General features: G+C 43.2%; 1 pseudogene; it reads left to right on the top strand.

Moving 5' to 3' along the window:
• The first annotated feature begins 519 nt into the window (after window positions 1–519).
• Window positions 520–12386, top strand: LOC116644888 (annotated as a pseudogene).
• Window positions 12387–25358: the final 12972 nt, after the last annotated feature.

The following is a 25358-nucleotide window of genomic DNA, read 5'->3' as shown; positions in this document are numbered from 1 at the left end:
ATGAGGTTAGACCAGCTGACCTCCAGGGTCACATTTAGCTCTATGTTTTTTGATTTCTTATTAACAAAAATGACTGTTAGGCTAAAGGAATAGAACCCAGCAGCATAGCAATCCCAAGGAAGAGATCCCTGGTCTCTGTTTCAGCAGTGCTGGGGTATAGTGGGAATGACCCAGGAGGTTTGGAATCTTTCACCGGTGTGAACAGTTACCTTAGAAAAGCATTAACACCCCCACCCCCAGGTCTTTGTTTCTGTATCTCTAAAATATGGGAGCTCTGGGGGGTGGTTTCTGTGGTCCTTCCCATAGAAAGTTTGAGTTCTAACCCATCCTCACTTTCTAAAGGCAACCTAGACCGGTCTTGGAATAAAGTATACATTCACCCACATTATAGATTTAATTTAAGAGTTTTAATAAAATTAATGCCATTGATGTTTTTCTGCTAAAAAGACCGAGAGAAATACATGGAATACTGTGCATATTGAAAAGAATGTGGTAGCTTCTTCTCTAAGAAAACACCGGATGGTGGATGATGCCGGTGCTGTGGGAGGACCCTGGAATGGGAAGTCTTGAAGGCAATGTCGAGGACAAGGAGTGGACCCCCATCACCAAGCTGGGCCACCTGGTCAAGGACATGAAGATCAAGTCCGTGGAGGAGATCTGTCTCTTCTTCTGGCCCATCAAGGACTCTGCGATCATTGGCTTTTTTCCTGGTTTTGAAGAGTATGCATGTGTAAAGCAGACCCGTGTCGGCCAGCAGACCAGGCTCATGGCATCTGTTGCCATCAGATTGTGCAATGGACACATTGGTCTGTGTGTTAAGTGCTCCAAAGAGGTAGCCACTGCCGTCCATGGGGCCATCAACCCGGCCAAGATCTCCATCATCCCGGCCAAGATCTCCATCATCCCCATGTGGTGAGGCTACCGGGGGGAGAAGAGGGGCAAGCACCACACTGTCCCAGGCAAGGTGACTGGCTGCTGTGGCTCTGTGCTGGGGCACCTCACCCCTGCCCCCAGACACTGGCATGGTCTCCTCCCCTGTGCCCAAGAAGCTACTGATGATGGCCAGTATAGACGTGTGCTCCCCCTCGGCCAGGGGCCGCACTGCCACTCGGGGCAGCTTCGCTGAGGCCACTTCTGACGCCTTTCCAAGACCGACAGCTAGCTCACCCCTGACGTCCAGAAAGACACCGTGTTCACCAAGCCTCCCTATCAGGGATTCACTGACCTTCTAGTGAAGATCCACACCAGAGTCTCTGTGCAGAGGCCGCAGGCTCCCGCTGTGGCCACCCATAGTTGTTTTTTTTTTTGGTTGTTTTTTTAAATTAAATTTTTTTATTTAAATTCAATTTAATTAACACATACCGTCTTAGTTTCAGAGATAGAATTCAGTGATTTTTTAAAAGATTTTGTTTATTTATTTGAGAGAGAGAGAGTGCACGAGTGGAGGGGAGGGGCAGAGGGAGAGGGAGAAGCGGACTCCCTGCTGAGCAGGGAGCCTGATATGGGGCTCGATCCCACCCAGGACCCTGGGATCATGACCCGATCTGAAGGCAGCCACCCAAACAACTGAGCCACCCAGGCGCCCCTAGAATTTAGTGATTTATCAGTTGCATGCAACACCCAGTGCTCATTACTTCAAGTGCCCTCCTTCATGCCCATCACCCAGTTACCTTATCCCTCCATCCACCTCCCCCTCCAGCAACCCTCACTTTGTTTCCTGAGATTGAGACAAAGTGAGGGTTGTTGGAGTGGTGGGGGGGTGGGAGAGATGGGGCGGCTGGGTGATGGACATTGGGGAGGGTATGTGCTATGGTGAGCACTGTGAATTGTGTAAGACTGATGAATCACAGACCTGTACCCCTGAAACAAATAATATATTATATGTTAATTTAAAACAAGAGTCTCTTATGGTCTGTCTCCCTCTCTGTTTCTGTCTTATTTTATTTTCCTTCCCTTCCCCTATGTTCTTCTGTTTTGTCCCTTAAATTCCACATATGAGTGAGATCAATGACAATTGTCTTTCTCTGACTGACTTATTTCACTTAGCATAATACCTTCTAGTTCCATCCACGTCATTGAAATGACAAGGTTTCATTCTTTTTGATGGCTGAGTAATATTTCAATGTGTGTGTGTGTGTTTGTGTATCAAATCTTCTTTATCCATTCATCCATCAGTGGACATCTGGGTTCTTTCCACATTTTGGCTATTGCCCCCACATAGTTTTACACAAGAAAAGTAAAGTGAATTAAAGCCTGTAAAAAAAAAAAAAAGAATGTGGTAGATTTATAAATACTTACTTGGAAGATGTCGTATGAGTATTGCTAGGTTAGAAAATTGAGTTACAAAACAATATGGACTGTAGTCCCCCCTTATCTGAGGCTTCAGCTACCCATGGTCAACCTCAATCTGGAAGCAGACGACCCTCCTCCTGACACATCAGCAGAAGGTCAGTAGGAGCTAACACTACGTCACAGGCCAACGTCACTCACCTCACTTCATCTCCTCACATACATATTTTATCATCTCCCACCATTACGAGAGAAAGCAGGGTGAGTACAGTAAGATATTTTGAGAGACAGACCACATTCACCTAACTTCTATTACAGTATAGTCTCATAATTGTTTTATTATTAGTTATTATTGTTAGTCTCTTACTGTGTCTAATTTATAAATTATATTTCATCATAGGTATACATGTATAGGAAAAAACATAGTATATATAGGGTTGGGTACTGTCTGTGGCTTCAGGCGTCCGCTGGGGTTCTGGGAACATATCCCTCATGGGTAAGGACAGACTACTGTAGAGTATGATACCATTTTAATAAGAAAACAGTGTGTACCCATATAAGTACACAAATCTTTTCCTCACTCAGTCTTTACTATCTTACTATGCACCACAATCCAGCCGGCGGCTCCAGGCAAACCCACAGAAATCAGTCACTCTTGGCTCCTTTCTTTCCTTCACACCTTAGCTCTCTCTCTTCATAGGAGATAAGGGGAAAATCACAAGGACAATGCCCTTGGGAAGTTTTATGATCTCGAGGGAGAAGACAAAGCACAAAAGAGGATGAGAGAATGAGTTGGAATAGATGTTATAATTGGAGGAGAGAGAGCCCCGCTGGCTGGGGTGGTCAGAGAAGAGGCATGAAGGGGCTGAGTTGGGCTTGAGGAGGGAGTCGGGCTAGATGAGGGCAGGCCAGAGGGGCAGACGTGTGAGGGAAGTGGAGGGCACGAGTGTGGCGTGTGAGGGGAGAGGGGCCGCTACTGAGGCACGGCTGGCAAAGTGCCCGTGTCCAGCTTCTAGGGCTTCCATGACAGAGTACCACAGATTGGGGGCTTAAACAATGCACATTTATTTTCTCAGTTCTGGAGGCTGTGAGTCCACGATCCAGGTGTCAACAGGGCTGGTTTCTCCTGGAGCCTCTCTCCTTGGCTTGCAGATGCCTTCTTCTCCTCGGGTCCTCACATGGTCTTCCCTCTGTGTCTGTCTGTGTCCTAACCTCCTCCTCTTATAAGGACACCAGTCAAATTAGATTAGAGTCTACCCTACTGACCTCATTTTAACTTAATCACCTCTTTAAAGACCCTGTCTCCAAATACAGTCACATTCTAAGGTGCTGGGAGATAAGACTTCGATGTATGAATTTTGAGGGAACACAATTCAGCCCGTCGCACTGCTTATGCCTAAGGTGTAGTAAATGGCCAGGAAATGGGTGAAAAGCTGAATAAATGAAGCACATGAGATTGCTTTGTTTATGGCACAGCAGCAAGTTTGTGGGACACATAAAGTGAGAAAGAGCATGGAGAGAGAAGACCAGATCCAAGCTCTAAGGAACGCCATGATGTTGATGTTGTTGTAAGCACATTAGATGGCAACGTTCTGCCCTGTGGTCTGGAGCAGAGGTGAGCCTGGGGGCAGAGAGATCAGGTGAAAGACCATTTCAGTCATTCCAGGTGTGGGGTGACAAGAGTCTTGACCAGGGTGGTGGCCACAGAATAAAAGCTGGAGACAGATGGGTGTGCCTACGGGGTTGTTTCAAGCGCCTGCACCCAGCTGATGCGTCGGTGAGGGCCATGTTCTCATGCTGCCTTGAGAACAATGAGTCCTCTGGAAACTGGATACCAAAGCTGCATAAGATGATCTCATAGGTCCTGGGACACCAATGACTCCAAACAATTCCTTTTGATTCAGGGCCCTCTCAATTTGTCCCCACCCTGCAGCTGGGTCTACTTTGCACTTGAATATGAGTGGGTTGCACTAAGACAGATTCTTACCAGTTGGCAGAAGCATTAAATTCACTCCCACCTTGTCTTGGATTTTGTGGTTATCTCCCCTAATCAGATCTCTTATACCTACGAGGTCCTCTCTCTTCTTCCATACTTCTGGAAATTCTACCTGGCTTTCAAGGCCCAGTTTATATACCGCTTTGTCCACACAGCTCTCGGTGGCACTATCACTCATGTGGCACTCTTGGCTGAGCCCTAATCACACGTATTTATACTACAAGATGCATATGACATTAAATAAGGTATCATGCCCATGTTTGAGATGTTTGGAACATTCATATGCCATGCAAACTCCCCCATGAGACTCTAAACTCCTTGAGGTTATGAATTTGGAACTTCTTATGTATTTGTTACACTACAAAACCTAGTGCATATTAGGTGCTCAACAAATTCATGCTGAGACAATAGCCAACACCCCAAAGGTCTGTATAAATGGAGTTAGTGGCCTAAAGGGGCAGAGATAGAATATAAGCATATTCATTTCAATCCATAAGCATGGCCTCTAAGTCCCAACCCCACCAGTTTGCCCTGTACTTCCTTAATACTGCTCAAAAAAGCATTAGCCCCAAGTCAGAAGAGATTCTTAAACCTCCAAAAGGAGCTTTATGGGTGGGAACTCAAAGTTGGCTTATCCTCATATGTATAATGTTGATAAAAGGGGTGAGTGGACCAGACTCTTGGCAGTCAACATCCAAGGAGATGATTAACCTGTCCTGGGAAGCAAGTGGGACCAGCACCTGTGATAAGGATCATGCAGAGGGCCTAAGGGGACCTGGTGCCAGGGTGGCCTTTGGGGAGGAAGGCAGTTGTTTGAATTCTCCTCAAGGGAAGAGAACAAAGGAGAATTGGCACTTTTTTTGGAAAATGTAAAAGCTGACCCTCAAGTATATATGGAGTTGCAAAGAGCCTTGAATAATGAAAAGAATCTCGAGAAAGAAGAACAAATTGGGAGGACTCACACTTCAAAACTTATCACAAAAGTACAGTAATCAGATGAGTGGTGCTGGCATAAGGGTAGACGTATTGACCAATGGAATAAAATTGAGAGTCTAGAGATAAGTTCACATGTCTACACTCAAATGATTTTCAGCAAGGGTGCCAAGTCCATTCAATGGGAGAAAGAACAGTCTTATCAACAAATTTTGCTGGGAAAACTGGATTTCCTTCCACATGCAGAAGAATGAAAGTTGGGCCCCTATCATATACCGTACACAAAAATTAACTCAGCTGGATCAATGACCTAAATATAAGATCTAAAACAATAAAACTCTTAGAAAAAACACAGGACTAAATCTTTATGGCCTTGGATTTGGCAATGGATTCTTAGGTATAACACCTAAAGCACAAGCAACAAAAGGAAAAATAGATAAATCAGGTCTATCCACTAAAAAATTAAAAATTAAAAAAATTTTGTGCACCAAAGACATTATCAAGAAAACAAAAAGACAACCTATAGACTGGAAGACAATATTTTCAGAGCAAATATCTGATAAAGGTTTGCTATCTAGATTATATAAAGAACTCCTAACACTCAACAAGACAACCAAATTTAAGAAAAGGGCAAAGGACTTAAAGAGACATTTCTCCAAAGAAGATATACAAATGGCCATCAAACACATAAAAAGATGTTCAACATCATTAGTCATTAGGGAAATGTAAATCAAAACCACAGTGAGTTGCCACCTCCCATCCATCAGGATGGCCATTATAAAAAATGAAGAAATAAAAAAACAGAAAACAACAAGTGTTGGTGAAGATGTGGAGAAATTGGAATGAGAATATAAAATGGTGCTACCACTGTGAAAAACTGGTGTTTCTCCCAAAAAACTAAACACAGAATTACCATATGACCCAGCAATTGCACTCATAGGTATATACCCAAAAGAACTGAAAACAAGTGTTCAAACAGATACTTGTCCACCAGTGTTTACTGCAGCATTATTCACAATAGCCAAAAGGTAGAAACAACCCAAGCATCCATCAGTAGATGAATGGATAAACAAAACATTGTATATATATACAATGATATATTATTTGGTCCTAAAAAAAGGAATGAAGTTCTGATACAACCTGGAGGAACCTTGAAAACATTATGTAAAATGAAATAAACCAAACACAAAAGGTCAAGTATTGTATGGTTCCACCTACATGAAACATCTAGAACAGGCAAATTGAGAGACACAGAAAGTATAATCGAGGTTACCAGGGGCTGGGAGCGGGGAGAATGGGGAGTTATGACTTAATGCTTATAGAGTTTCTCTTTGGGTGGTGGAAAAGTTTTGGAAATCAATAGTGGTGTTGCCTCTACAACACTGTGGATGTACTTAATGTCATTGAATTGTACACTGGAAAGGGGTTAAGATGGCAAATGGCAAATTCTGTTATCTATCTCTATTTTACCACAAAAAAAAAATCTTACAAAATGAAATGAAACAAGAATTGGCAGATGCAAGGAAGAAAGAGAAATGCAACGTGGATACGGCACTCTTCAGAATGGGTAGTTACTAGGACAGTGTGTGCTGATGGCTGGCCTTTTATTCCAGAGATATTTTGTGCTGGGCATCAAAATAGACCTACATACAAAAAAAAAAAAAATCATAGGCAGAGAAGACTTGCTCCAGCAAATATGGGAGAAGAACATTGACCCTTCAAGTTATGAGACTGACCCAAGATGCCAAAGTAATGAGTTTAAGGTCACTTTCTATGCCCAAGTTTTATCATTCTGATGGCCCTTATTTCCTTTGCCATATCGAAGCTCAAGGCCCATATCAAATACGGGAATGTTATTTTAAAAAATGCCTCAGCTGATGGATGCCCGACAGCTTGCTTAGCTCAAAAATGTTTATTATTCCAGCCTCCCCAAGGCTTCTGGGTGGCTCAATTGGTTCAGTGGCTGCCTCTGGCTCGGGTCATGATCCCAGCGTCCCAGGATCAAGCTGGGCATCAGGCTCTCTGCTCAGTGGGGAGCCTGCTTCTCCCTCTCCCTCTGCCTGCCGCTCCCCCAGCTTGTGCTCTCTGTCAAATAAATAAATAAAATCTTTAAAAAAAATGTTTACTCTTCCAGCCCCTCTTCTGTACCAAAAAAAAGAGGCAGTGTGGCTTGCATACCCTTTTCATTTACTTTTTAAGACAAAATACGTCTGCTTCCTATTCTGCAGCATTACAAACTCTGCTATCAGGAGAGAAAGCGACACAGAGGCATGCTCCCTCCACGATGGGATGTGGCTTTAAATCCTCCCCCAGGGGTGTTCAGGGGTTCACCAGCTGTGCCAGGGTAACACTGCCCAGCGCCCTCCTCCCCTCCTCCACCTCCTGGGACTGGCATCAAGCTCAGCGGTGCAGCAACCCATCTCCAGAATGGCATGAGCATTGAGATAAAGTACTCTGCAGTGCTTGGCACAGAGTAGAGACTCAAAATATGTTTGTGGAATACAGAGAATCCCAGTCCCCTCTGAGCTGGGAAAAGAAGCACGAGGAGGCGATTGTGAGGAGAAAAGAAAGTCACCTCCATGGAATACTAATGAAGTCGAAGTTCAATTTTAAGACAGGGACACATGTTTAAAAGAGAGCACACATGGCCTTTTATTTGCTTCAAGCCTCTTTGAATATATCTGCCCTTTCATCTGAATGATTTTAAACCTTCAGTTGGATCCAGAACCGATTTTCAGGGATACCCACCGTTGAATTGAGGAGTGAGCTGCCTGCAAATCGCACATGTCCTTAAATGTCTAAACCTACTAATAATGTATGGTGATTAACATAATAAAATAAATTTTTTTTAAAAATTTAAAAAATAAACCTACTAAATCAAATAGGCCACCTGTGGGCTGCCTGACCGGCTCCGTGGGAAAAGCACGCGACTCGATCTCTGGGTTGTGAGTTCGAGCCCTAAACTGGGTGTGGAGATTACTAACAAACAAACAAACAAACTTTAAAAAAATAAACAAATAAAATAGTCCACCTGAGAAGCACATATAAAAAAAAAAGAGCGGGCGCCTGGGTGGCTCAGTTGGCTAAGCGACTGCCTTCGGCTCAGGTCATGATCCTGGAGTCCCTGGATCGAGTCCCGCATCGGGCTCCCTGCTCGGCAGGGAGTCTGCTTCTCCCTCTGACCCTCCCCCCTCTCATGCTCTCTCTCTATCTCATTCTCTCTCAAATGAATAAATAAAATCTTTAAAAAAAAAAAAGAGCAATGAATACAGTCATCGTGGTGAAAAATTAAGAGAGAGCCTTAAAAAAAGATACGTACTTCTGTATAAGTGACATTTGGGTAAATTTGATATGAAGGCTGGTTTGCTTACTTTTCTTTCGTGTTCATTGTTTTCTTCTGATTTAAATCGTACTGTTGAGCTACGCCCCACGGCTGGCCCTACATACTGATAGCTAAGAGGCACCCTTGCAGAGAGGTGGATTCAATTAGCATCCCATCTTTAATGCCCCAGCATATTACATACTTCACATGTATAATTATTTATTTTATGACATCATGCCATCCTATAGATAAACAAAAAACTTTGAGAAAATTTACTAGCTTTTTGGGGAGTGTCCCCAAAAGGGTGTCATTTTCATTTTAACCAATAACTAATTAGGATGGGAATAACTCCACTCTTGAGGGTTAACCTATAGAAGCACATTAAGTTCAGAAATTCCCCTCATGAGTTTTTTTCTCTTTTACCATAAAATTGCAGAAATGTCTATCCTGCCCACTTGTAGAACTCTCTGTAGATCCACGTTGCTGTGAGTGGGAGGTGAGAACAAAAATGGAAAATGTGAGGTAAAGCCTGAGCTTTCTCCTCACTATGTAATAAAGGAAGCCACCACACAGGCAATTCATCTTTATTTTAAAATACAAACATAAATTGGGTTATTGGATTGTAAAAAGTGATTGAGGTAGAATGAGCAGTCCTAGGAACAATTGAACCAAAAATCTTCGAGCTCAGCTATACTCTTCAGAGAACCAGTAACATCAAAAGAAGAATGTCTCTTGCCAGCCCCCATCTCCATTTTTAAAAATTTGTCTGTTTAGGAGCACCTGGGTGGCTCAGTTGGTTAAGCGTCTGCCTTTGGCTCAGGTCATGATCTCGGGGTCCTGGGATGGAGTCCTGCAACGGGCTCCCTGCTTAGCGAGGAGCCTGCCTCTCCCTCTGTCCCTCCCCCTGCTCGTGCTAGCTCTCTCTCTCTCTCTTTCTCTCGCATGTGCAAGCATGCTCACAAGTCACACACACACTCTCTCTCAAATAAATAAATAAAATCTTAAAAAAAAAACTGTCAGTTTATCACAAGCAAGCCGGGCAAAACAAGGACAATCAGAAGTGGAGGCTACTGGGACAATTCCTAATGGGCTGAGGGACACTGCTATAGGTCCTGGGTCAAGATCGAGAAGGTGTGGAAGAAGAGTAAGGGGTATGGCAGTTAGGATCTGAGGCACAAGGAAATGCAGGCTGGAGAACGGATAGTTTTTAGGCAATAGAGTTCTCTTCTCTGTTGCCTATTTGCTCTTCTGTAAGGAAGGCTGTTGCTGGCAATTCTCACTCCACACCCCATCGCTTCTCCTGCTGTGGATCCATTTTCTCTTCTAATGTCTTCCAGCATCAACATGTTTCTGCTATTCCGGGCGCCTAGGTGGCCCAGTTGGTTGAGGGGCCAACTCTTGATTTTGGCTCAGGTCATGATCTCAGGGTCATGAGATCAAACCCCTCGTTGGGCTCGGGACTCAGCAAGGAGTCTGCTTAAGATACTCTCTTTTTTCCCTCAGCCTGTCTCCCCCTCTCAAAATAAAAAATGTTTCTGCTATTCAAAGTCTCAGGATGACAATTCCACACAAAGCTGTCTGGTGTTTATCATGAGCCACAAGAGGTGCTCTGCTTCTCACTCCCTGTCCCCCACCCCCTACTCCCTACCAAAAATGATTAGAAATTCCCTCTGACCGAGACATGGCAAAGTTCATTTGCATATTTAACACATTCCATTCTTTTTGTATAACAAATATAATTTTAGTAAGTTATCACAGCATCTAACTGAAGAAAGGGATGAGGAAAGGAGATAATATTTACAAACCTGCCTGTGTTCCACTCCGGTGGGTGCTCTCAACATACTATCTCATTTAATCCTCTCAGCATTCCTGTGAAGGAGGCTTAGTCAACCCATTTTACAGATGTGAAAACAATCACAAAATCCACAAACTCCAGGAGCCATCCTTACCCAGCCCAGTTTTTTCATACAGTGGTCTAAGCAAGTCTCTAGCACAGTAGATGACTAATAAATGGTAGACACCCTTGATCCTTGTCCATGATCAAGTTGATTAAAGTTTACCTCTGTTTTCCTGCCCTGTCCTCTCACCCCAAGCCAGTTATCATGTTTTATCTCAGCACTCAAAACATATATTAATGGAGAACAGAAAGTTCTTCACACTATATTTGACTCTCTAAAGGAAAAGTCAAAGTCTTACATGCATTTATTAATGCCCACTTTTTCCCACAAGGGGTTTAAAGTGATTTACCACAAAGAGGAGCACCTGGCTGGCTCACTCAGTAGAGCATGCAACTCTAAATTTCAGGGTTGTGAGTTTGAGCCCCACATTGTGTGTGGAGCCTACTTCAAATTAAATTAAATTAAATTAAATTAAATTAATAAATAGTTTATTTAGCTACAAAGATAGCTACAATAACATGACTAATTATAAATAAGAATAAAATAATAGGATCATAGATAACATAAATATAAGTAGCTAATAACAGAAGAGGAAAAGAAAAATCATAAATTGCAGGCTATAAGGAATTACACAGTTGCTATAATTAAGCTTTAATTTTTACTTTTTGTTTACTACCAGTCAAACCAAAAAGGAAAACCTGTCCAGTTACATAGTTCTAATTGTTAGAGAAGAAAAGAAACTTTCTCAAGGGAAGCTTAGCTTTTCTAAAAATTTAGTTTTAAAATATATACATCATGCACAATTTCATATTCGCTTCTACCCTCCCTACCTCATGATAGAGTACACACTATTCCTATCATACATTCCTATAGCAAAAGCAAAGCATTAAAGTAAAACTCTCTAGCCAAGGTTAGACCCTCCAGAAAGGTTCTCAAGCTGGGACACACATTTCATATCAGTTATCTATTGCTGTGTAACAAATCACCCCAAAGGTCAAAACCACCACCATTTTATGTGCTCATTCTTCTGAGAGTCAGCAAATTGGGCTGAGCTTAGCTGGGCAGTTCTTCTAATAGTGCTCAAGCCTCACACTACAGAGGTTCTGGTTTAACTGGTCTTGGATGGGGTCCTTCATTGGCAGCTCCCTAGGTGATTCTTATGTATTGCCAAGCTTAAGAACCATTGGCATAGTGCATAACCCTAAATCACAATTCAGTGAAGGCAGTTACTCCCAGGTGAAGTACAGTTAAAAGCACTTTAAGAAATGCCAGACCCAGATTATCCAAAACAATAGTGAAAAAGAACAAATTTGGAGAACTCATATTTCCTGATTTCAAAACTTAACTGCAAAGTTACAGAATCAAGATAGTGTATGGCATAAGGATTGAAATATAGAGCTATGGATCAGAGTCGAGAGTCCAGAAATAAGCCCTACTTTTATAGTCAATGGATTTTCAACAAGGCTGCCAAGATCTTTCAATGGGGAAAGAACTGTCTTTTCAACAAATGGCACTGGGACAACTGGATATCCACATGCAAGTAATGATTCTGAACCCCCTTCCTTCCATCACATAGAAAAAGTCATTCAAAATGGATCACAGACCTACAGGTAAGAGCTAGATCTGTGTAACTCTTAGAAAGAAGCACAGGATTATACACCATGACCAAATAGGATTTATCCCAATATTGTTTTAACATCCAAAAATCCAATAATGTAACTCACTATATTAATAGAATAAAGGACAAAAAACCCCACATGGTCTTCAATAGCTGTAGAAAAATCATTGTTCAAAATCCAGTTATATTCAGATATAGCCTCTCAATAAACTAGGACTAAAAGGAGGCTTCCTCAATTTGAAAAAGGGCATCTATGAAAACCTGACAGTTAACACTATACTTAATAGTGAAGATGAACATACGATGGAATACGATTCAAACTTAAAATGAAAGAACTTCTGACACAGGCTACAACATGGAGGAACCTTGAGGACACTACGCTCGGTGAAATAAGCCAGTCACAAAAAACACAAATACTGATGATTCCACTGGTATGAAGTACCTAGAATAGTATAATTTGTCGAGGCAGAAGGTAGAATGGTGGTTGCCCAGGGCTGGAAAGACACGGGGATGGGGAATTAGTGTTTAATGAGGACAGAGTTTCAGTTTGGGGGGAGTAAGAATTCTGGAGATGGACGGCAGAGACAGTTGTATGACAATGTGAATGTACTTAATGCCGCTGAACTGTCCACTTAAAAACAGTTAAAATGATACATTTTATGTTATGACTTTTATATTTCACCACAAGTTAAAAAATAAAGATAAGTAAATAAAACAGTGAAAAAAATTAATGTTTTCCCGCTGAGACTGGGAACAGGGAAGGATATTTTCTCTCACCACTTTTATTCAACTTTGTCCCAGAGTCTCTAGCCAGTGAAATAACGCAAGAAAAAAAACAAACAAAGGGTATACATATTGGAAAGGGAAGAAGTATAACTGTCTTTATTCACAGACAACATGATCCTGTATGTAGAAAATTCTATGGAGTTTCCAAAAATTTACTAGAATTAGCAAACCAGATCAGCAAGGCCACAGGATAAAAAAACCAATACACAAAATTAATTGTATTTCTACATGCTAACAATAAACAATCCAAAAATAAAATTAAAAAACAATTCCATACACAATAGCATCGAAAAAAATAAAATACTTGGGAATAAATTTAACAAAACAAGTGCAAGAACTATGCACTAAAACCACAAAACATTGCCAAGATATTTATCTGACAATCTGAATAAACGGATGTACCATGTACATAGATAATCTATGTACCATGTACATAGATTAGAAGGCTTAATATTGTTAAGAGGGTGATCCTTCCTAAACTGATCTAGAAATTACATGAAATCCCTATCAAAATCTCAGCAGTTTTTTGGTAGAGTTGAATGACATGACCCTAAAAGTTATATGAAATGCAAAGAACGGGGGCACCTGGGTGGCTCAATTAATTAAGCCTCCGCCTCTTAATTTCCGCTCAGGTCATGATCTCAGGGTCCTGGGATTGAGCCCCATAGCGGGCCCTGTGCTCGGCAGGGAACCTGCTTGAGGATTCTCTCCCTCTCCCTCTGCTCCTGCCCCCACTCATACTACCTTCTCTCTATCTCTAAAATAAATAAATAAATCTTAAAAAAAAAAAAAAGAAGAAATGCAAAGAACCTAGAAGAGCCAAACCATTTTGAAAAAGAAGAACAAAGTTGGAAGACTTATACTACCTGATTTCAAAACTTACTATAAAACCACAGTAACTAAGACAATCTTATATTGGCATAAGTATAGACAGATGGGTCAGTGGGACAGAATATAATACCCAGAAATAAACCCTTACCTTTATGATCCATTGATTTTCAACAAAGATGTGAGGCAATTAAAAAAAAAAGTGTGTGTGTGTGTGTGTACCCTTACTTCACAGTACACACAAAAATTCATTAATAGACCTAAATTTTAGGAACTAAATAATTATCTATACAGATGCCAAAATCTACTAAAAAAAAAAGTCCTGACTAAATCGCTCTTTGCTTTATTTCACTCAGGCAAATGATGGAAGCTAAAGATGGGCCAAATATCTTACATGGCATTGTCCATTATTTTAAACACCTTCACCAATATTTTTCTTTCTGTGGCCAGATCTGTCAAGCTGAGTCCCTTGGCAGGAAAACCCCATCCCAGCATCCTGACGGACAGTTGCATTGAAAAGAAAGGCAGTGGGATTGTTAAGCGGACCCCGAGATACTGAAAAATCCTAGATGGGTTCTAAACTCAGATTTTGTGTTATAGAAGGAGAATTTGTTTTCCGTCGAGAGAATTTAATTCAGAGTTACACCAATAAGTTCTCAAACGTAGCTGTAATCATTCACCCCAATTTATTTTGAGGACATCACAAGGAAAGGAAGGCCTGCCCAGGGCTTTGGCTACTGGGTTTCCTAAGCCCAGAAGTGTTGAGAGGGTCCACAAAGCCCTAAGTCAGCAGCTGCGGTTTGGGAGATTTTACGCACAAGGTGCCCAAGTGTGCGTCTCTCCCAAGAGCCTGGAACATTGCTGATCCAGGACTGAGCCGGCCTCAGTGAAATGCCTCCCAGGCAAGCAATCCCTCAATTAATCACAAGGCTTCAGTAGACCTGAGAAATGAAAGAACACACCTCTCTCTCTCAAGGGAGAGCGGCGGGTTTGTCCATGTCTTCTGGATCCCTTCCAGCTTCTGGGAAGGTTTTCTTCCTTGCAAGTCTGGAATGGGTGTGGGAAGCAGCAATGTCCTCTTCTCCACCAGTGACGGGATGTGCATTCACCTGCCGACACAAGCAGCGACTTGTAGGACCAACACCTTGCCGCTTTTGTTTGGAGATGTGGTACAAAGCAAAGCAGGCCCCCTTCCCATGAGGCTATTAAAAGGTAATTTGTATTTAAAACAAGGATCTATGCCCCAAACATGATTTCCATCTATCTCCCGACCTACCCACAAATACTCATTAAAACTGAATTTTAAGATTAGCCATGAGTGTCTTTTAAAGGATTAAACTCCCCTCTTAGCAAATTAACCTTAAAAACTCTATTCCAGTGAGTAGTGACCTTTCTTCATTTTAGAAGAAAACGTCGCCCTGCGTGGAGTCTGCTTGAGATTCTCTCTCCCCACTGCTCATGTGCTCTCTCTCTCTCAAATCAATCAATCTTTTTTTAAAAAGGTCACAATTAAGAATTATAACTCTTAATATTTGTTTGCCCTCATGTTATACTTTCTACCTGAGAATTTCAAGACAGAAGGACCTATCACATTAGGACAAGTCATTTTCCAATGTGACACACAACCACACTGTCTCTTTCATATCTATTCCTCGATTTTATGATAAATAGATTGTAGAAAATGACAGGACCATTCCCAGTTTGTGACAAAGTTAAGCCTGGCATGTGATCCCTGCTTCTCCGGTGTTATTTCTGGATATTTCTTCTACCAATATTCTATTTCCTACCATTTTTTAAAAAAATGAAACATTGTTCTCATCATCCTGCCTTTTTCTCGTATTTCCTTTCATGTTTTAAAAATAGCATTTTTTTCAGATTATAAAATTAATACTGTTCATTACAAAATTTGAAAATATGAAAAGTTATGAAGAAGAAAATCAAGTTACCCATAATGCCTCCACCAAGAGATAATCACTGTTAACATTTTTGGTGTATTTCCCTTTCGTATTTTTATGTATGAATTTTTCTCCCAAAATCACATAGCCAGTAAATCAGAGGCAGTTTTCCCATTCTTACTCCATATCCATTTGGGAGAAGATCACTTACGTTTGATCTTGAGCTTGTCCCACAGTGCCTCCAGCCCTAATCTTCCAGCCCCTGCCTTGTGGTCTGTTTTTCTATCCGCCCTGATCCCGAGTTCCTCGGCTGGGGCCCCACTTACACTGGACTCCAGGTTCAGGTTTTGACTATTTGCCTTCAATGCTGTTTGACCCCTTGGACCTTTGGGAACATGAATTGTAAAGGCAAAAACTTCATGCAGCTCTGTACCCAATGTAATAAAAATTAAGTAAGACTTCATGAAAATCTACATTCTTTATTATTTTTGATGCTTTGGAAACTAACCTAGAGTTTTACTTTGCCTTTTTTAAAGGCAGGCATTTCCAAAGACATGAGATGCTGGACAGCAGACACCATGCCCATTTATATTTGTAACTCCAGCACATGGCCCATAGTAAGTGCTCAATAAATGTCCACTGAATGCTTAAATGACATTTATTGAACTCTTGCTTCCTGGCTGGGGGAATATAATCAAAGCCGAAGGTTAATAATAGCGACAGTCATGAATGTGGTTGGTGGCTCTGCGTCCTTTATCAGCCAGAATCACTAGTCTTTAATCACTTAAACCTCTCTGTTCCTCCAGACAGGGTCTCCCCTTCCTGGCCACTGGCCTCCTCCTCCTACCACCTTCATGCTTGCTGCTCCCCACCGCACCTCCCACCTCCCCGATGGACTGAGACTTGACTCCCCCACCAAGGACAGCGTTGGCCTCCCCCTCACTGACTCATAGCCCCTCTTCTCAAGTCCCACCACCCCACCTAGTGCAGTCACCCCCATTCTTGCCAAGCTGTATGACCACCTTTCATCCTTGTCTTACCTGACCTCTCCAAGGCAGTTAACACCCTTGCCCTCAACTTCCCTGAAATTCTATCTTTGGAGTGCACACTTCCTTCCTCTAAATTCTCCTTGTACCCCTGGCTGCCCCCTCCCAGCCTCTTCTGCAGAGTCCTCCTGTGCCGGAGCTGTAAATGTTGGAATTCCCCCCATGTCCCTCCGCTGTTCTCTGCTCTCACCCCGCAGACTTACCTCTCTGATCTCCCCCACTTCCAGGATTTCTGCACCAGCCGTGGATCCCACATGCCCCGTGGAGTGGAATATCACAGGAGCGCCTGCTATACAATTCCACTCGAACGTCCCTCCAAATCAACATGTCCCAATGGAACTTACATCTTCCAGCCAAAATCTGCCCTTCTCTTACTGTTTCATGACACTCAGGTCTGAAACTTGGGAGTTCCCATGCTCTTCCTCAGTCCCTGATCTAATGGTTCACCAAGTCCTGTCCATTCTACCATTTGACTGTTTGTCCAATTATCCTCCAGCCTGGGATCTTTCCAAGATGTCCATCTGACCTTCCTCTCAGTAACATCCATTCCTCTTATACTAACAGGGCCCAGCCTCTTTCATGTGGTTGGCAGGCCCTTTGGAATTGGGTCCATGCTTACCTCGCTAGCCTCATCCCTTAATAGTTCCTGTGGTCTAGTCAGGCCCAACCTTTTAATTCATTCAGAAAGGCCCAATGTCTCTCATCTGCAGTGGTTGCATCTACTTTCCATCAATCTGGAGTCCTCTCTACCCCTTATTTCACCTGACCATCCCTTGCTCTTCCTTCAAGTCTTAGCATAGACAACGTTGTTTCAGGAAGTCCTTCCGAAGCTCCAAATCTCTTAGAATATGCTCTTGATACACATGGTCCAAAAATGCTCCCTATCATCTTAGCACTTACACACTAACCGTGATTGCCTTTATACCTGCCTAGGCGGCCGAGTGAATGTTCAGTGTGCTGAGAGGCAGACACCAAGTTTCTCTTCCCTGCACACATCACAGTACGATGCTAGCACATAGTAGATGCTCAGTAGAAACACAGTGAATGTCAAATTAGTGAATGAAGGAAGGAATGAGTAAATGAATGTTCTTCTCTCTTTTGTCAATGCTCTTTTCATCTCTTGCCAGGATGAAGCAGAGATTCCTAACAGACCTCCTCACACTCCTGTCTGATTTATGTTCCACATTTAGGTACAAATGATCATTCTAAAAAAAAAACCTAATCATGTCATGCCCTGTTTTAAAATCAATGGCTCTGCATTTCTCACAAGATAAAGTGTAGACCTTAGCCTGGTTTTAAGGCCCTTTAGGATTTAGCTCCTACTTCCCTCCTCACTACAGTCCCTCTCCTGTTGAAACACTGAAGTCTAGCCGCTCTGAACCACTCTTGGCTCTTCCCACAGGCCAGGCTCTCTTGGCTCCAGACCTTTGCACATGCTCTTCTTCCTTTTCCCTTTCGCCCCACCCATCCCCTTTCAGCCTCAGGACCCAGTTTAGGAATCACTTCTTAGGAAGCTGCCTCTGAGCCCTCAGTTCCCTGGCAAGTAAAATGAGGTACCCTAATCCGAAGGGGTACGTGCACCCCGATGTTTATAGCAGCAATGTCCACAATAGCCAAACTGTGGAAAGAGCCAAGATGTCCATCGACAGATGAATGGATAAAGAAGATGTGGTATATATATACAATGGAATATTATGCAGCCATCAAAAGGAATGAGATCTTGCCATTTGCAACGATGTGGATGGAACTGGAGGGTATTATGCTGAGTGAAATAAGTCAAAAAGAGAAAGACATGTATCATATGACCTCACTGATATGAGGAATTCTTAATCTCAGGAAACAAACTGAGGGTTGCTGGGGGTGGGGTGGGGTGGGAGGGATGGAGTGATTGGGTGATAGACACTGGGGAGGGTATGTGCTCTGGTAAGCACTGTGAATTGTGCAAGACTGTTGAATCTCAGATCTGTACCTCTGAAACAAATAATGCAATATATGTTAAGAAAGAAAAAAAGAAGAAGAAGAATGTAGCAGGAGGGGAAGAATGAAGGGGGAGAAATCGGAGGGGGAGAAGAACCATGAGAGACGATGGACTCTGAAAAACAAACTGAGGGTTCTAGAGGGGAGGGGGGTGGGAGGATGGGTTAGCCTGGTGATGGGTATTGAGGAGGGCACGTTCTGCATGGAGCACTGGGTGTTATGCACAAACAATGAATCATGGAACACTACATCTAAAACTAATGATGTAATGTATGGGGATTAACATAACAATAAAAAAATTTATAAAAAAAAAATGAGGTACCCTAATGTGGTTCCGATTGCCTTCAATCAGACTTCAGTGACAGCCTTCATCAGCCCATAGGTGTCTGCCATGCTATTCCATACGATTCAGGAGAGCTAAGAGCAAAGCCTTTTGATCCTCGCACAGTGAGAAAACTAACAAGTGAACAGTGAGGTCATTAACAGAAAGCTATTTTCAAAAATTTCGAGGACAATTGTGACTCCTGATGACAATCCTGTATTAATAACTCAGCAGTCATGGGGCATCTGGTTGGCTCTGTTGGTAGAACATGTGACTCTCGATCTCGAGGTCGTGAGTTCAAGCCCTACATTGGGCATGGAGCCTACTTAAAAAAAAAAAATTTAAAAATACTAAAAAAAAACAACAACAAAAATAACTCAGCAACCACATCACCTTGTCTGTGGTGGGAGGGGACAGACCTGCAAGGGGGACAGGGATGGGGAAGGGGAAAAATACAAGAGGGGCCTTGCAAGACTCAAAATGAGACTGACCACAAACTGAGGCAAATAATTAACTTCGACTTCTGCACCTAAGCTTCATCCCACCTTTAAAGTCTCACCAAGAGATACTAGAGATTTTACTCTATTCTTTTATTTATCCAGTCATTTAAATTTGGGGCACAAATCTTTTTTTTATAAACAGAATCACATTTTTAAGTATTGCTGCTTAAAAGAACCTGGATATCTCACACCCATTAAAGGGATCCATAAAAAAAAAAAGAAAAGAAAAGAAAAGAACATGTTGGTGAGGATGTGGAGAAACTGGAATCAAAATAGTATAGCGGTTTCTCAAAAATGAAATATAGAATTATCTCAGGATACTGCAGTTCCACTGTTGGGCATTTACCCAAAAAGAACTGAAAGCAGGGACTCAAAGAGATACTTGTGCACCCATGTTCATAGCAGCATTATTCTCAATGCCCCAAAGGATGGAAATAACCAACGGTGAATAACCACAGATGAATGTATAAACAAAATGTGCTGCATTCATACATTGGAATATAATATTATTTAGCCTTAAAGAGAAAGGAAATTCTGGGGCACCTGGGTGGCTCAGTCGTTGGGTGTCTGCCTTCGGCTCGGGTCATGATCCCAGGGTCCTGGGATCAAGCCCTGCATCTGGCTCCCTGCTCAGTGGGAGGCCTGCTTCTCCCTCTCTCACTCCCCTGCTTGTGTTCCTTCTCTCACTGTGTCTCTCTCTGTCAAATAAATAAATAAAATCTTCAAAAAAAGAAAAGGAAATTCTAAAAGAAAAAGAAGAAGAAGAAGGAAACTGACACACACTACAACATGGATGAACCTTGAGGACATGATACTTAGTGAAATAAGCCAGTCACAGAAGGACAAATACTCTATGAGGTCCCTTGAGTAGTCTAATTCATAGAGACAGAAAGTAAAATGGTGGCTGTTGGAGGGTGGTTATTTTTAACAGGTGCAGGGTTTCCGTTCTGTAAGGCCAAGTTCTGGAGACGGATGGTGGCGGTGGTTTTACAACAATGTCAAGGTGCTTAATGCCACAGACCTGCACACTGAAAAGTGGGGAAGGTGGCATGTTTTAGGCTACCTGTATTTCCCACAATTTTAAAAAAAAAGGAGCCTATGAATGAGTTCCTTTGGTTTTTTGGGGTTTTTTTTAAAGATTTATTTATTTATTATTTGAGAGAGAGGGAGGAGGCAGAGGAAGAGGGAGAGAAAGAATCTCAGCAGGCTCCCCACTGAGCACAAAGCCCGACTCGGGGTTCCATCCCAGGACCCTGAGATCGTGACCTGAGCTGAAATCAAGAGTAGGAGGCTTAACCGACCGAGCCACCCAGGCGCCCCTTAATGAGTCCCTTTGTAAAACCAAAGTGTCCTGTATAAGGTGAGGAATCACACCTCTTCCCCCTAACTAATCTGTTTTGGAAATTCAGGTTTATGTATATAAACCTAAAGCCAGTCACACCTGAGAGTATGTTTTGCTCTGCGAGCTGCCCATTTACAGTCACTTCTCCAAGGAGATTCTGTGAGAGCCATTCATATACAAACATTTGATTTAATACTTGTCCCTAAAAAATTACTTTGAGAGTCACAGCCATTCACTCACTTTCATCGCTATGTGTTGTGTGATGAGCAACCTGTCGCTTAGTAACGTCATTATGTCATTGCCCCCACCACAGGGAGACAAGGGGACACGGATACACGCCCCCCCCACCCCATCACAAAAGTGAAGTGAGAAACTCCTGCTCCTCTCAGCTGTGGGGGGGAGTGCTGGGTTGGGTGAGTAATGGATCCGCCAGCCACAAATGAGGCTTCCTCTGACTCATCCAGTACAAGAAGCTGCTTTATCTCCCTTGCCCCACCTACCTGCCCTCCCATCCTTTCCTCCAGAGAAGTCAGGGACTGAGATAAAAGTGAGCACACTGCACCCCAAGTGCAAGGAGGCTGCTGAACCAGGAGCCGGCCCAGCCCTTGCAGCATGGCCCCAAGAACGCCTAGGCCATGCCTTTCATCCGAGGACCTCAAAGTCCTTAAAAGCATTAGCTTACGAATCCTGGTGCAGGCCCTGGGAAATGATCTGGGCTATTTCAATGTCGGAGAAACTAAGGCACAATGGGGGTCACGGTCACACTGAGTATCGCGCAAGATGATGGTGGTTCAACGAGAACTCAGGACTTCCATGTTACTTTTTTGTAAAGATTTTTTAAAATTTTTATTTATTTGACAGAGAGAGAGAGATAGTGAGAGCAGGAACACAAGCAGGGGGAGTGGCAGAGGGAGAAGCAGGCTTCCAGCTGAGCAGGGAGCCCGATGTGGGGCTCGATCCCAGGACCCTGGGATCATGACCTGAGCAGAACGCAGATGCTTAACGACTGAGCCACTCAGGCGCCCCCTTCCATGTTATTTTTAACCACCACCCTCCCTCCTGCCTTTTTTTTGGAATCAGACTCACACTTTCAATGGGTGGGAGGAAAAGGAATAACAACTTTGTACAAAACATAACCCACAAATAACCCAGTAATTTAGGACATCTCAGAGAATCTCTGTTTGCATTGCTTTTAGAAAAGATTTTCTTCCTGAACTTTCCTGAGAGTGTCTCTCCTTTCGGAAAACCTTATTTCTTAGGATGCCAGCGATCTTTTGGAAGGCCGTCACCTCAGGCTGTAAGACTGAGTGTTTCCTGAACTTGGTGTACAGAGGAATCACGTGGGGGATCTATTAAAATGCAGAATCCGATCCAATAGTCTGGGTGGGGCCTCAGATTCTTGGTCCAAGGACCACACTTTGAGTAGCAAGGAGCTAGAAAGGGCAAGCCCTTTGCAGACAATGCCCTTCTTGAAAACTAACACTTGGAGCCTATCCATTCGTCCCCCGACCCCCCAGCACCAGCTTTCTGAGAACTTAATTATTCTGAGTCTCTAATTATTGTGAGTTTAATTATTCCGACTCTTTAGAGCCTAATTTGCAAACCATGCTAAGGGTAGCACCTCGCGGCTCCGGAGGGCGGTGAGAAAATTGTGGTGGTTTAAAGCTTAACCAAACTAGAGAGACGGTATCATCTCTGATCATACTTACCATAGTTGATAGACACGATCCTTTAAAAGAGTGGTACCAAATATAACTGTGTGCTAAGCAGCATATTCCAACGCAACAGACTGAAAACAGGAGTAACATTAACAGGAGGTCACTTGGGGGTGAAAAGAAAAATTGCTTTCAAACCAACCATCCCGGGCGTCTCAGGTACATAGTCCAGGCACACGCGAGAGGTTGTGCAGCGGCTACTTATCAGGGTTTGACTTGACCTTTCACCTCTGCCGGGTTATTCCCAGGCCCCCACCGTTGTCATGGTAACGCTGATAACCGGCTGAGGCTTCTCAACACCTCTGGAACGCCAGAGTCCTCCGAGCAGTCTCAGTTTCTAGGTCTCCCAGCCTGTCATCCTGTAGACGAAGAGGCAGCTGAGGCTCGGGGGTACAATTTCTAAATGCCAAGGTGTATTGCAAAGTCCCGATTCCTCGCAGACCGCACACTTCAATCCAGGGCCAGCGCAGCGCCGGAGAGAGCCTCCGCCGCCGCGGGAGGAGGAGCCTTGGCCGTGCTCCCGCCGGCCAGACATCAAGGACAGGGACAGAGTGTGCATCTGGCAACGTCCACTGCCCGTCAGCACCTCCCCCCGCTGCCCCCGCGGCCCCCGTGTGGTGGGGAGGATGGTGGAGAGAGCGCTCAGTCCACCGCGTGTCCTCCCCCGGAGGCGGGGCTGGGGGGTTGGGGGGGGGGGTGGAGAGGGGGAGAGGGGAGGCGGGGAGGGAGCTGCCCCTCCAGCTCCAGCTCCCGCCCTACGGATTTTCCTTCTCATCACAAATTCCCACAGCCTGACAACATCTCTCTCTCATCCTGGCAAATATTTCAAATGCCCTGAAAAGCGCAGATAATATTGCAAAGATGTATACGCCAGCGTTCTCAAATATCGCTGTTAAATATTTTGAAAGAAACCCATGTACAGGTACAGTTAATGTTCGCCGCGTGCTCCTCCCTGGCCCTCCTTGTCTTCCTCTTTCCAGAGCTGACCATCACCCTGACTTCGCTATTTGTCATTTCGGGCGTACTTTCTACGCTCACTCCGTATGCGGCGGAGAATAAAAGTATGTCATTGTTTTTGCATGGCTTTATATCCCTGGCATCCCACTGAAGGTATCTTCTTGAAAATGGTTTTTTTCACCCAGCCTTATGTTTGGGAGAGGTATCCATGTGGTTGATTCATATTAAGTTTGTGACACTACATCAAAAACTAATGATGTAATGTATGGTGATTAACATAATAATAATAAACAAACAAACAAACAAAAAAACATATTAAGTTTGTGTGTAGTATTCCCTGACATGGATTTAAACGTATGTATCCGTTCTTCTGTTCGTGGGCATTGAAGTCACTTAAAACTTTCACTCTTACAGATAAGGTTGCCACGATCATCCTTGTAAAGGCTCCTTGGGCGCATGTCCCAGATTCTTTACCTAGGAGTGCAATTGTTGAGACGCAGAACAGGTGTACCTTTAACTTTGCTAAAAGCAGCCAACGTGCTGTTCCAAAGTGTCCCAGCTGATGTGTCTTGCAGCCGTGGGGCTAGCTCCTATCTCTCCATCCACATCTTTGTCAACACACAGAATAGTCAGACTTCACTTTCTGGTAGGAAGGAAATGCTATCCCCGTCCCCATTTAAAAACAGTCTTATTGAGATACAATTCGTGTACCAGACAATTCACCCATTAATAGTGTATAATTCCGGGCGCCTGGGTGGCTCAGTCGGTTAAGCATCTACCTTCGGCTTGAGTCATGATTTCAGGGCCCTGGGATCAAGCCCTGAGCTGGGAGTCTGCTCTCCCTCCGCCCCTCCCCCTGCTTGCATTCTCTGTCTCAAATAAATAAATAAAATCTTTAAAAAAAATAATAAAGTGTATAATTTGATGACTTTTAGAAGTATATTCAGAGTTGCCTATCCATCAGCACAATCACTTGTGAAATATTTTCATTACCCCAGAAGGAATTTCGGCTCCTCTCAGCCATCACCCCCATTCCTAACCCCTCCCCATCTCCCTCACCCTGAACCACCACTCATCTACGTTCTGTCCCTCTAGATTTGCCTGTCTATTCTGGACATTTCGTATAAGTCAAATCACACTTTCATTCTTTTCATGGATTCCTACAACCTGACAACATAGTACTTTGCTTCAAGTCTGTTAATTTTGAAATATTTCAATATGTGGTTGGCGCCCATTTTAATTTGAATTTCTCTAATTATTAGTAAGTCTCATGAGGTTTTCATATGCTTATTGGCCAACTGGAATTCTTCTGGAAATTGCCAGCTTACATTCTTTCATCTACTTCTAAATAGGATTGCTTGTCTTCTCCTTGCTCATTGGTAGGAGTTAGTTAAATATTCTGTATGTGAATCCTTTTTTGGTTACATAAGTTATGGATATTGCTGGGAGGCAATTCTCCCTGGATTTCTCAGTGTTCCTGCACTGTCCAGACCTCTCTGAGAAACAGATATTGGCATGCTACAAAGACAGAGAATGCCCTCTTCCTCCCCAGACCCATTTTCTCTTCATTTTCCAAAGGTGATAAACCCAGAGCCAGTTGTTTACATTCCAAATGGTTGTAAAAACCCAGAGACCTTCCTCACTTCTCCCCAGAGTGGATTTGTTGACGTTGGTGAACAAAGGTCTCTCTCTCCACCTCCAGGGTGAGAGGAACAGATGTGCTGGCAGCTTCTATTCATGCTCTGAGATCCATCATTTTAAAGAGTTCTTCTCTGTGTTTCTAAGCCCCTGTACATGCAGGGTACATCTGGCCCTCACCGCGTTGCCTGTTGGGAATTGGCACCAAGACCAATAGGTGAACAAATAATCACTCTGTTCTCTGATCCAGAAACTTCATGTTTCCAGTCAGTATAAATAAACGTCTGCAGATATAA

The sequence above is a fragment of the Phoca vitulina genome, unplaced genomic scaffold (genome assembly GCF_004348235.1).
Source record: "Phoca vitulina isolate PV1807 unplaced genomic scaffold, GSC_HSeal_1.0 scaffold31, whole genome shotgun sequence".
Classification (NCBI taxonomy): Eukaryota; Metazoa; Chordata; class Mammalia; order Carnivora; family Phocidae; genus Phoca; species Phoca vitulina.
Note: the sequence above shows the minus strand (reverse complement) of the source record. Positions and strands in the feature narration are given on the sequence as shown.